Below are 13,125 nucleotides of genomic sequence, written 5' to 3'. Positions count from 1 at the left end.
GGTGGGAGAACGTTACATGCATCTCTGGGCAGCGACAGAGACAGAGTAGTGTCAGGCAAACGTTTCAGACAGATGCGTTGGCCAGGCAAACGTTCAGGCAGGCAATCAATGTCAGAGTAGCGCTCAGGACTGAGCAGCTCTCAGGACAGCAGGAGTTACAACTATTTCTGGGACCTGTGCTCTGATACCATGTCAGGCCAGGGTAACTCCACATTGAACAGAAGAAAACTGAGATAATATTTCATTAAGAGAACTATTGTTTATATACAAGAAGGAGACGGAACAGTTCATCTTCTTGATGACTGTTCACGTTCTAGTTCACCCATCCGTTGAGGATTAGGTGTCAACAGATTGCTTTAAAGCAGGACTGTCAACTGTAGAGAACATTGGTTATTGCTTCCTCATTCCTAGATTGATTGTCTTGTTCCGGTTTGATTTCAATTGCATCAATATCCAGAGGAATGAGTTATTGCTACTGTATCCTCGATTGATGGTTTTTTGAGTGAATGATTTAGTTTAAGAACATTTCATTTTCTTGCTATTCCATTTCTTAATTGTTGTTTCATTTCTTATCTGTCGTTCCATTTGCTGTTATTCACATTATCTTTGCTTTGGTGTGAAGAACGATCTGAAACTGTAGTGGGCATTGGAATTTGTTGTCTAGTCCCCAGATTGATGATCTGTTCCTTGATTACTTTTGGTTACATCAGTTTCCAAAGGGATGAGTTATTGCTACTTGACCCTTGACTGATACATTCCTTATTTTCCGAATGCATGATTTAAGTCTTAAAGTGCTTTGTTGTAAGTAGATTTTATTTCCAGCTTTCATTTACTTTTGGATTTTGAGCACTATACTGCAAAACATTACTCTTGAGTAAATAGCTGCCTCAGACTGAGTACACTCTTGAAATAAAAAGTCGTCCCTGGGTTGATAATTAATGTGAAGGTAATTAGGAGTTAAAAAAGACACCTTTTTATCGCTCCACACACGGGAGGAGGACCGATCCGGCATTTCTTTGATGAAGATTTCTTTCAGTGGCTTCTTCGCCAAATTGTGATAATTAATGACTATGCTTATGAGGGCATGAAATTTATCGACGACCCGGACTTGATGCTACCTTCCGGGACCAACTGGGGTCCTCAAGGTGAGAATGATTTTTTTACAGTACATTAAGTATTTTTTAGCTTTTGAATGTTTATGTAATGTTTTTATAGGTGAAATAAGTATTGAAATGAAACTTTTATTCTTAACACAAATGTGGCACCATTACAACCCACAGGCGAATCTCGCCATATGCGATGAGGAGGCCAACTACCTGTTGGAGGGGGTGATGCCGACAGTCTCCACGAGGTTCTGAGGAACCTAGAGGGTTTGACCATGGGTGCCCCCCCCCCCTTTCGATGAGGGAGATTCCTACCTATATGTAGCGACACACAGTCGGTGTACTTGAGTGGTTTCTTGTTCTGCTTCAGAGGGTAGCTAGAGTGGTTTTAGCATTTTAGGAGAAATAGGCTCTTTTTAGTAGGTGTTTTGGCATAGCCAAATGGGTGTTTATAGCTGGGCTTAGTAGCCATTGTGTATTTAAAACATCCAAGTTTTGGAATATTTTGATGTAAAAGAATGGATTTTGATCTATATATATATATATATATATATATATACAGAGATTTTTTGGTATTTTGATGGTGTAAATGTGTTTTTAAATGTTTTTGTAAAATTTTCAATTCAGTAAAATTTGTTACTTTTCATGCATGCTTCTATAAATAATGAGACAAATGGAAATCTAATACATAGTTAGCTAACGAATCAACAACCGTATTTAATTCTCGAGGAACATGTTCATATGTGATTATTTCAATTCAATGTTCTAGGAGTCGTACTCTTAGATAATGACGCAAAATGGTTGGATTACGAATGTGATAACAATTGGTCAATTGCATAACAACTAACTGGGAGTCTAATCTGACCACTAGATGTTGGAAATAATACTGAGAGGGGGAGTGAATCAGTATTATTAAATCAATAAAACTTTTTCATTTCCATACTTAGATAAAATAAACCATAACTCGGAACGATTTGGCTCAAAGAATAGCCATGGTATTAACTATAATGGAGTCTTCAATTACAAATAATGATGTCTGAATAGTAACTTGATAACTTAATAGCTTGCACCAATAACCCCTTGTAATTCATTACAGTACTGGCCTTTATAGACAATGATTCACATTCAGAATGGCAATAAACCAATACATGGCAAACTCAGTGAATTTACTAAATCAAACTTGAGATCCAATTTCTTGAACGATTTTTCTCTCCTTGGCACAATGGGTTCCAAAAAATTCTAACATTAGCATGGTATTGTTTCAATGAGGATATGGAGAATCTCCATTGTGGAAAACATTAAGCTCAGGCTCGGTCAAAATCTTCAGTTATTGTGTTCGATCTTCTAGAAGTACAAAGTCGTGGAAAGAGTCTACCAGGCCTCCATGATTTTGAGTACAAATCATAGACTGAGCTATTGAGTACAGAAATGACAAAGCAAGATTGTTGAAAAGCATTCCCTCCATATTTAGCTGACCTGTCCATATTGTTGCAAATATTCACACTTAACCCATAATGATTAGTCATCATATAAGGAATATAACTCAAAATTACTCAAAATTAACCAAAAATAGCAAAATGACACTAATGTAATGCATTTACCTCATGTCAGGGTTTTAGCAGGGTTTAGGACAGTGATGGTGATGGAAAGGTAGGTGAAGGGGTACTTCCTTTGACAAAAGTGGGCAAAAATGGAGGTGATAAGTGGTAAAATTTGGGGTAAAACGAGGCACCAACATCCTCCCATGCCAATTTGGATGCGTGTCCTCATGCATCTGCTACATTCTGCCAAAAAGAAGAGGTTACAAAAATAAAAAAAGGAGCCCTGGTCAAAGACTAGCAGTCTTGACTAGAACTTCTATTCCATGCTTAACTGGAGTAGAACACTTCTTAAAATGTAGAGCTAGTCCTTGTGCATTTAACTTCTTAGTGGGCTTGAACCTTAAGTCCTTCCAATGCAATAACTATCTATTTTTCCTCTTCAGGTCATTATTATGGGCAGACAGTCAAATATTAGAGTCCCTAACCTAATTATTTACATCCCTTACATAATGGAACAAGGCCTTGTATTTGTTTTCTTATTCTTGGAGCTTACCAATTTTCTTCTGCAGCTTGACCAGTCAGATCTTAAGGTTCTCCTCCTCATCAAGAGTTGGAGTCTTTGCAGGTGTTGTTGATTTCTGAGAGGCACTGCCTCTAGGTGCCTTACTGATGCTTTTCCTTGGTGAAGAAATGTGCTAGTTTAGTAATACTCCTACTTAATGAAGGCTGAACAGGGGATAGTGTTTCCAGGTCATGTGAAATATCCATGGGTATTTCCGCTTTAGACGTGGGCATAGGTTCTTTTTCAGAGGACAATTATAACTTATTAGCATCAAAATCAGGAGATGATGGAATATCAACATGTTCAGAAATTGCAACCTTGGATATGGGGTGTTTAGTTCTAGTCATACTGTGGGTTCTAGGATGATCTTGAGAAGATGTCTCCAATGTGGGAATTGAGGGCTTGTGGGTAGGAAAAATAATTTTCTTGCACTTTTGTTTTGGCTTAATGCCATCATGAGCTTTGGGGGCCTTTGACTTGGGTTCTACACCTTTTTATTCCACCATAGGGCTCAACTCAAGTCAGTCTATCTCATCCCTATTCCTTTTACCTTTTGGCTTCTATCCTACTTGGTTCTTCAAAGAAATATCAACTTCCTCATGTTTCGAAGAAGGGTCTACTTCCTAACGCGTTTCATAGGTAGGGGCGTTAGAATCAGTAAGAGAGGTAGGGGTTACTTGGGAGTTAGGCACAAGGGTTGTGTTCTTCTATCTCACGGATCGGCCCACTGATCCTTGTCACCCTTTAACGTCTCCACTAAGAAATCCTCCCATGATTTCTGACGCCTTCGAAGTTTAGAAACCACTATAATCTTGATAAGATTGTGATGATATAATGTTGTTTTGGGCTTTCTACTGTCATATTATACACCTCTAGCCATCTTGTGTAATATCAACATTAGGAAATGTAGAACATGTTAGGATGGGGTCCACTGGATTAGTTTTGGAGCAAAAGCCCAAGTTTTAATGTAAAAATATGTAAATTCTACGTGAATTGTGGATGCGGAGTGCGTGGCTATTCAAGAGTCAAAAAGGGTTTTTACCCCCATCTCTATAAACTTCAGTCAGTTTTTGAGATTTACCCATGGTCCATGGACCATGGGAGTGTATAAATAGGTGTGTCTTATAGAGTCTAAGATAGAGAGAAGTCTTCATCTATGGGTACGAAGGAAGGGGTCTAGGTAGTTAGAACATAGAGGTAAGTATTAGACGGGGAAAAGGCTCTATAGCTGAGTGCGTATAGGCCTAGGATAGTGTCTGCAGCTGAGTGCGCAGACCCCTATAGCTGAGTGCGTGACACTACCACCGAATTGTTGTAGCAATTTCAGCAATAATACATGCAGTCATTGGGGAATGCTTAGAAGGATCTACGTGAGATGCATATCCAAACTAGCAGAATACAAGTAGGTGCATGACAAGTGATTTCCGCACAGATGATCCTGGCACCGAGGACAAGTCAGGCTACAAAAATAGTCAAGACAGTGGATCTGAGGATAATTTCTCTACTAGAAGGGTCCCTGAGCATGGAATCGGCTGATGACAAAATCACCGTTAGCACTCTGAAGAACTTCAGCCTCAAGATAGAAACGCCCCCTAATCAGTTTCTTCATGCATTGCAGATAGGAGTAACCACGGAATTGAGAGTGTGGGAGCAGTGCACTATCAGTTTAATGAATGAGTATCAAGTGAACAATGAGTAAATGTTCACTGAGAAGACGTATGCCCTGAAAGAAATGGATATGATCCAGGCACAGACTTCCCAACTGGCAGTCATGGTTGTAGAGGCGTGCAAAGAGTGTTGGAGTTGCACATTCCTAAGGATGCACAACTAAAGGCCAAGATCTGGAAACTAGTAGCAGGCGTCTGTGATGCAAAAGAAGAGGTGGAAAGAGTTCAATTTGAACTCAGTATGAAAATCACGAAGCTGCAGCTCAAGTCACAGCCTTCGACTCCGCCTAAGGTCAGGGAACAGTGTGGAGCTGCCATCAAGGAAGGAATGCCTATTGTGGATGTTGCGGTCATGGATTGCACAACTTTGTTTGAACAAGCCATGGAGTTAGTGACGACCCTGCAGGAATACCCCAACCTGTAGATATTTAGTACAGAGATCCTCGAACTCCAAAAGCAGTATGATGAGGTTAGGGCAATGACGTGCTCCATTGCCACAGTGCAACGCCTCACCATGTTGCAGGAGGGGAAGAAAATCCTTGCACAAGTGGAATAAACAAAGAAAAAAGAGCAATGCATAAGGTCAGGTTGGGTCCTTGGTTGGAAGAAGCCTACCAAGTCTCAACCAACATCTAGGAGAAACTGACAAACTTGAAGCTCACACAATAGAAGATTAAGCTAGCCCGTGAAGGACCATCCACGGAGCATCTCGTCGAACAAGTCAAGAAGGAAACTACAGAGAGTGCTACTGAGGTAGCAGTTGTGCAAGTGGAGCTGGGGGATCTTCACAACAATATCACCACTCCAACCGAGTGAATCAAGGGAAAGTCATGATCTTTGTGTTGGGGGCCTGTTGAGATGGGGTCCCATGGGTTAGTTTTGGGGAAAAAGCCCAAGTTTTGATGTAAAAATATGTCAAGTCTCCACGGATTGTGGACATGGAGTGCATGCTAGTGGAGTCAAAAAGAGTTTTTACCCTCATCTATGTAAACTTGAGTTAGTTTTTGAGATTTACCCACGGTCTGCAGACCATGGGAGTGTATAAATATGTGTGTCTTAGAGAGTCTAAGGAAGGTGTTGTATCTCTGAGATGATAATGGTCAGCTATCATGTCAGGGCATCTAAGATAGTTGTTTTCGGGGTTTTGTTTTTGTTTTGGGAGGACCAATGTATGAAATAGATTTAAAACAATGATGACTAACCTTCTTGAATAATACTAATATTAACCAAAGGGATGCTATTAAAATCCACACAGTGATTTAGCTTACCTGGTTATGAGTAGAAACAGTAAGATGATATGACTATTACAGTTTTCCAATAGAAAATTAACTAACCATAAGTAAGAAAGCCTTCAAACAATGTTCAAAAAGTTTGACAAAATATGCCCAAGATTACAAAGATATTGATCATTTTATGATTTAGAGGGAATTACTTAAACAAACAATTTTAATGATTCATTCTCTTTAAAGATGATCACTTCAAAAAGATTATAAGTGTGAATTGAGACCGAACTACTCCTATCTGGTTATCTTTGCAAAACTTAAGAATATGAAGAAAACAGAGTGAATGAAAACTGGAAAACTTACAAGGAATACGAAATTGTATGAATCAAAATTTAGAATACTTTGGTTTGGTATTAATGATTCAGAAAAAGATGAGTACATTTAGTGCTTACAAATGTTTCTTCAAGGGTGCAACCCTTAGTAACTCGTTAAAGAGAGTTATTTATACAATCTTAAAGCTTATAAAATATCTTAAACAAATTGAAAAAAATAGATTAATACAAAATCAGGAATATGAACTGATAGTCAATGTGTCACTATTTTGGTGTTGAACTGTTGATGACTATCCCTAGAAATGTTGAATGTCACTGAGATGTTGATGAATGTCCCTGGAAATGTTGAATGTTGTTTGATCCTCTTTTTAGTCAAGTAAATCAGTTAACTGTTCCCACCGTCTTCTATCTGGGATAGATAACTTAGTCACCCTTCAACAAACCTCATCCATTTCTCTATATTTAGTAAAAGTGGGTTTCACTAAAAATATATGTCTGATTTCATTTAGGATGAAAAATGTATCTCTAAGTGCATTTAGCACAACCCTTGGTGTTGTTGCACCTCTTATGTTTGAAACTGTAGCTGCATTGGTGCTGACCTCTGCAAGTTTCCAAACATAGTCTTCAATTAGCGTTAATTTATCATTTATCACCAACATAGAGGGAAAACCCTTGATGTTCAAGGGTTCCAACCTGTTGAAAAAAATTTGAACTATGAAATTAACACTATTGCATTTCTCCTCTAGCTAAAGAATGAGAATTTTCTTTGTAATAATCTTCTTCACTTCCCGTATGGTTGTTGTCCTATCATTAATTCCTAATTCTTCAAGCTCATAGTTGTCTTTAGAATTTAGAAGCTTGATTATTTTAGTGGCAACTTCTAGCATGTCCTCAAGTTCCTTGGAGATGGTTCCAATAGCTTCATGAGACTTATCCAACAAGTCCTTTTGATCAAAGATTATCTTGATATAAGGCCAGACATCTTGGATTCATTCAGTGATCTCTTCCCATAAAATTTCCTTTACCAAACCTAATTTATTTCCAAGGTAAGATTCTTTGATTTCTTTCTGCAATACCTGAATTCAACTATTTTCCCTCTGCAACTCAATTGCATGTGAACTGTCTGCAACTGTTTTCAAGTGTTGTAGCGTCTTCAGTTGATCTTGCAATTTTTTCATTTCCTTTGTCTAAATAGAAAGATTCTGAAAATCTTCTGTAAGTTGTTCATCTCCTGCTATTGTTCCTGTAGTTGTTTCTATGACTGAGGCAGAAGTTGTAGTTACAGAGACTGTTGTAAGAGGAACCACATCCATTGGAATATTGGCCCTTTTTATAGTTTCCCCTTTCTCTTTGACAAGCTTCTCCATTTGCTCCTCCATCTGTTTTATTTAAAGATTTTATTCCATGATGAGCTTCATCATGTTAGATTTCTAACTTTTAGTTTCTTCAATCTCTTTAGTCATTGGGTCCACTGAAGCTGGAAATTTTAACTGCTTCCTTAATGCTGAAATCTCAGTATTTTTTATCTTAACAATTTCTTCGACAACATTTATATCAGAGGGATGATATCCCATATTCAACACCAGATCTTCCAAAGCTTTGATCTTGGTTTGTTTGGCCAATGAGGAAATCTTCTCAAACTTAAGCTATGGTTGTGTATTAGCCAAGGTAAACTACATTTTTGACAGACTTGTGGAAATGTTATTTAAAGTAGAAGAAATCATTTGGCCAGCCTGTTTGTGCATCTCAATTTGGTCAATTGGATGTACATCTTTAACATAAAATTCAAAGGAGGTTTTCTTCTGGTAATGTGCAACAGTCCTAGGCTGTGGAATCTGAGCTTGGAAGAAATCCATATGCATTTTAACGTTCTCAAAGTCAAAGACTGAAAGAAGCCTAGCTTGCAAACTAGAAGAATGTTTCCGGAATTGAGTATAAGTATTCAAGTTTAACTCCTCATTCTTCTTCTTAATTTCACTAAAGACATGAAAAATTCCATCTTCTTTATCCTTCTAACTTCTTTCACTAGTCTAAATCGCATGTTGTTCATGAGATGTGGTGGAATGAGTAGGAGACTGAATAGCCTATCCACCAAACTGTGTAAAAGGAGAGGTTTCTCCAAATCCATCAAATCTTCTTTTATGTAACTCAATAGATTCACTGACCTTCGAAGAGACTCCAAGTCTCTTATTTCTATGTAAAATTCTAAAACCTTGACTTGATGCTTCAGTTTTAGGGGATGACTATTCTTCACTCCCTCGTTTAGTTGTCTCTTCCTATGCAAGTGGAGATTGTACATTGGAAGTAGAGACTGACTGTTCTTCAGCTTCTTGAAGGGTGTTCGCCTTCCACTCCGACTAATTTTTATACTGCTCTATTTCAAGCCTGGGAGTATGATGGTATGTAGTGAATTTGTTTTCAACTCGAGCCTAGGAATCACTCCCATTGGGTCATAAGACCAAGTGAAGATGAGGCCAAACTCCATTTTCTTCAATAACCTGTTTGCTTCTTCTCCTGCTGCTCTAGAATTGTAGATCAATGGACCTATTATGCTCCTATACCAATAGGTGTCATATTTCATGATTGACTTGATGAGCTATGTAATATGTTCATATCTTTTCTTTTTGCAAAGGTTTCCATATTTCCAAAACTCAAAAAATTTAAAAAATGTAAAGAGGGTATGCCCTAAAAGAAAAATCAAACGGTGAAAAGAATAAAATGGTCAAAAAATAAGATGAAATGAACCCCAAACAAAAATAGACCAAAAAAGCGTGCAAGTCTAAATGCCACTACTATTTCATCTTTTGTAATAATCAAATTTTATGCAACTTGTAACTTACACCACAATTGATGAATAGTCAAACTGTTTAAACTTGGCTCATTCATTTTTCAATTTCATGCTATAGAGATAGGGAATAAAATCTAGGCAAATTGTTTAATCATGGCAGATAAGTAGATAGGTAAAATAAATAAAAGGAGCTCAATATTGTAATCAGAGCCCTTGGATGTAATAAGGTTACACTTAGATAGTTTTCTATATGTAAAAGAAAAAGTGTGATAATGGTTTGCCAGTTCAAATGCACCCTAATAAAGAAGAAAAAATGTCAGGCTAAAATAGGTAGAGTAGGTAGATGGTGTTGCAAAATTACTTGTGATGAATCATGTCTCAAATGTGTTAAATTTTCTCTTTTATCACATGTGTAAGGCAGACATTTTACTTGATGCAGTTCAAGTAAAACAAGGTTAAATAACTAACTCCCCTTCAAATTTTTCCCTAATCATTCAATAGTTTCCCCTAAGTATCAAAGTCTTTAAAATCAAAGGGGCTCAGAGCATTTCTCTGACTTCTGGAGGGATCAGACCCTCGGCCCAATGTTTTTAAAGCCTAAGTACTTAATATCATCCATAAACCATTCATTTCATTTCATAAAGCTTTTCTAAGAAAAATCCTATTTTTCTTAGAAATAATGCACAATATCGCTAAAAAACCCCTTGTCTCTCTTAAGCCTAAGTTTAAACGCACAACTTTAATGTTTTGCTTAGCACTTTCCATTACATTTTTCATATTAATTCCTAACTAGTATTGTATAACTCCCAAATAAACATTTACCCTTCCCGTAATATGTAAATATATTAAAAAAATCACCAAATGTTATATACCCCACCCCAGTTAATTATAACCGTAAATATAGTTAAAGGAGGATTAATGAATCAATCTGTAATTCATTAAGAACCTTCCCCGCGGCACAAAAAATGGGATTTATTAACCATCTGGTTTAATTAATAACCATCCCCCGACCAATCACCATGCCCTCGATATGGTTAAAACCTTGTTTAGCATGTCAGGCCCGCTCCAGTAAAGCCTTGCCATGTCCCACGCCCATCCACCGTCCGATCAGTCTCTTTCCATCCGACGGCTTATATCGATATCGCGACCCCCTTGGTGACCGCTCTTTAACTCACGATCACTAGGCAGTTTTCCACCCGTACCCCCGCCACGTGTCGTCTGCTCCATATGTTCGCTTGCCCTTCATCCAAAACCGCCTACCCACAAAAGCGGTGTGAGCACTTACCGCTTACCACCCTCCGCAAACGACAAAATGTCACATCGCCGCTTACGTCATCTACCTAATAAAACCAAAAAAACCCCGCCAACCTCATGTTTTGTTAAATAAACGAATAAAATGTCATTTTCATTATAATACGTTGCAACTGTGTTCCCATGCAAAGCATCATCCAAAGTCAACTGCTAAACTCTCCAACCGCTACTAGCTCGAGAAATTCATAGTAACTCGGCCCGGGACCGGTCACCCAACCTGCCATTGCATTATTCAGTTCTTTGACACAGGTATTTATCCAAGCTGCATTGAAACCCTGCAATTTTGGTTTTTTTCTTAAAATTCTACAAAAAACAACCAAATTCAGGTCTATTCCACGTTTGTATTAGCCATACAAATCTTCCAACTTACTGTCTTGCCTATTGTTCACACAATTTCCCCTATTTTCATCTTTGAATCCATAAGAACCAAAGATGGAAACCCCGGTAGCCCTGAATGTCGCACCCATGAATGCTCCTCATAAAGACTTAGATTATCTACCTCTTGCAGATAAAGATTTTCAAATAAAGGACTTAACCACTGATTATAATCACTTGAAAGCCTTTTGCCAAGCCAGAGATAGTTATCTAAATAAGTCTGACATTTTTGGATTGTGGGAGTCTAACCTTCCCATGTATTTCCTCCCCTCAGTCCATGTTTTCCCAAACATAATTCATCATTGTTGTGCTAATTATGATCCCAACCATAGAGCTGTTATGTCCCCAAGCCAGATAGTCCTTTTTCCCATAACGGCTCAATCCATCAATGAGATGTTACAATTCCATTCTAGTCAGCCCCTCACCCCTCTTTCCATGGCATATTTACTTGAAAAAGCATCTCAGTTGTCCCAATCAGAAGTGACTCGTATTGCTCAAACCTTCATGTTGCCAAAGCACCAGCCCAAAGGTCCACCTCCTTATCTGCAGACTTTCTTCACTGAAACTGGAAGACTCATTGTTGATATGATATCCCTGATTATGGGGTTTAATACTAGTGAATATGTGGATGATGTCACCCTAGTATTATTATCAATCTTTACTCCAGGACAGCCCCCTGCTGTCAGATATGACTATGCCACCTTTATTGCCAACAAGATCCATGATCAATTCCTGAATTTGGAAAGGGAAGGAGTTTTCAAATATACCTCTTTCATATACCATCTTATGCTATATTATCAGTCAGATATCTTTCCTTTCCCTATCAAGAAACTGGACACCAAAGGAAACCCTAGGTCTGTTATCTTTTGGAGCTCAATCTTCCATAATACCTATGAGTCCCCTTACACTTATAATGAGTTCATTGACTGGTTTGTACATCCAGCAACCACTTTGTTGATAGGAGTTTCCCCTCCTAGGCTTAATGGTGACATGAAGAAAATTCTCCAACTCTCTAAGCAGTACAAGATAGGTGACTGGTACCTATATGAAAATCAGACGGATATCAGGATGTTTAAGTGTGAACTTTTCCCTTTCAAGTTACCCAAGTATGTCCCCATGAGAATATTTGCATTGGAGTATTTCAGAAAGATCATAAATGCAGATTTAGTCCATTTTTGTAATGCAAAGAAGAAAGCACAGCTAAGAATAAAGAACCAACTAGGCCCTTTGTTAAAAACATTTTTGGGCACTGCAACCCCAAGCATAAATGTCCATAAAGCAAGGGCTCCTAAGTCCGTGAAGGTGTTGTTCCAACCCCTAAAATAACAAGGTCAACTGATTACAGCATCTCCCAGAAGTTCTCCATGAAAAGCTACTCAGAACTAGTCAAAACTGGACCATTTCACCTGCTCCATAGGCAAAGTGCATTGCATCCCACCTAAATACACATAGTAGGTGCATTGCATGTCAAAAAGCCCTTCTATGGGGTGCGATGGGTGAGAAGAGACAAATGGCAGGGTCAATCCGCAAGGTGGAGGAGCATTGAATCTTCCAGAAACTTCTCCTGTGACACTTGCCTCTCTGAATTTGACCAGGAATGAGTAAGAGATCATCAATCTCCAAGTGGAATCAAGATATATCAGAGGGGAGACACTAATCAAATCTCAAAAGCTGATTCACCTCCCTTACAGACATCTATATATAGATCCCTCATCCCAGAGATCCAGAGGTTGGAATTTTGTATCTTGTAAAGAAGTGCTGCTGGTTTCTTGGTGCAACATCATAGTGTTGGGTGATCTAAGATTTTCATGAGGTGAAGAAGGGCTTACTTACTGAGAGGATGATGCTGGGTCAGAACATTTGGTTGTAATTCTCTTGGCTCTTTCTTGATTATCAATAAAGCTATTCAAGTTTTCCTCCATACTCTTGTATGATTTATGTTTTATGTATTTGTATGGACAATTTACATCTGATCCTAGATTGTTTATGATAATAGATCTATGTTCTCGTATAGTGTTATGCTGCTTTGATTCTACAGGTACTCTGTGAAGCTGGGTACACAAGAAAGCAAGTAGCAAAGGACTATCGGAAGAGAGAGGAATCGAGCAAGGAACCAAGTGCAAGACAGAGGTTGGTCTCCTTTATTCTTCTCTCATCTATCTCTCATAAAGGAAAACGAAAGTAGTTTTAAGTTTGTTTGTTTCTAAGGTAGCTACCAGCCTT

The sequence above is a fragment of the Pinus tabuliformis genome, chromosome 3_1 (assembly GCF_031772625.1).
Source record: "Pinus tabuliformis cultivar Carrire ecotype Pingquan chromosome 3_1, CPIR1, whole genome shotgun sequence".
NCBI lineage: Eukaryota > Viridiplantae > Streptophyta > Pinopsida > Pinales > Pinaceae > Pinus > Pinus tabuliformis.
Note: the sequence above shows the minus strand (reverse complement) of the source record.